We start from the raw sequence: 1,254 nt of genomic DNA, 5'->3' as shown, positions 1-1,254 counted from the left end.
GGAATGCTTGACGGTGGCAATGATGGCCAGCGACGTCCGAGACGTCGCTCCCCGCAGCTAGGCCACAGAACCCAGCGGCATGGCAAGAGCAACAGAACGCATGGCAGCTCGACTTGGTTGGGAGACTTGAGGTTGGAAGTGCCGTGTTTGTGGGATTAGCGATCGATCGAACCTTGTACTACGTGCAAAACGGCGTCAGGCAGCTACCAAGACTCCTGACGGTCTTTATTGTGTTGAGCTGCTGCCATTGTCGTGGGCTTGGTGACAACTCTGGTAGCGAAATCGGTCCTCCGATTTCAGTTTGCGAAAGGGTTTTAAGTTGTCGACATTTTCCTCACGAAAGACGAGGCTTGTGCAACAAAGCGGTGAGTTCAACCAGTCAGCCACCTAAGCGCCTCCTCAGAACCGCATCCAGCTTCAACGCACGTCGCCCGTTCCAGGTCGACGAGGACGTACTAGCAACCAAGCGAAGGCGGCCCCCGTCGCTGCTCGTTGCTTTCCTGTGCGTCGCAAGCTCCTTTGTTTAGTACGCTGGACTGAGCGTCTGTAGCACTGCGAGCTCGCTGCTTGACCTCTCCAACCTTTTGCCCAACTTGCCGTTTCCGTCAACACGCCTGTCTCTGCATTTTATCAAAATCGTCTCAATCACAGAAACCAGCAAGGGCAAGGCAAAGCCACGGTACTATTTAGACATGAGTACGAGACAGATGCGATCGACGACCGCGTTCGTTGCGACGTACGTCGTTCGGATGACTGATGAGCGCGTCGTCGTCGACGTCGTTGTTCGAGCAGGACGCGACGACGGCGAGAAAGGCGGCCATTTCTCATTTCAGCCAATGGCCTCGCGCCATTGATGCGATAATTGACCAATGGTCGCTTTGCGGAACACCAGCGTCCTCCATAAAGTAATCCTGCTGATGTCTTGCATGGCCGACGAGCTCGAGAGGACGACGATGGAGGCGCTTCTCCGCGGCGACGCGCCGCCGGCCGACGACGGACAGCCACGGAAGCGCAAGTACGTCAACCACCAGAAGCTCGAGCTCGACTACCTCCGCAAGAAGGTCGAGGAGATGGAGAAGCAGATGGCGATCCTCGGCTCCATGCAGACCGAGACCGTGCTTGCCGGCGCGCAGTGGCAGGACATGGCCAAGGATCAGCAGCTCCAGATGCAGCTCGCGATCATGGAGAACGCTCGGCTCAAGGCTGCGCTCCAAGACGAGCTCGCGTTCGCAGAGACGCTCGCCGGGATCGTGC

Source organism: Saprolegnia parasitica, assembly GCF_000151545.1.
Source record: "Saprolegnia parasitica CBS 223.65 unplaced genomic scaffold supercont2.127, whole genome shotgun sequence".
NCBI classification, from domain to species: Eukaryota; Oomycota; class Saprolegniomycetes; order Saprolegniales; family Saprolegniaceae; genus Saprolegnia; species Saprolegnia parasitica.
The sequence above is the reverse complement of the archived record's forward strand: the minus strand, read 5'-3'. Positions refer to the sequence as shown.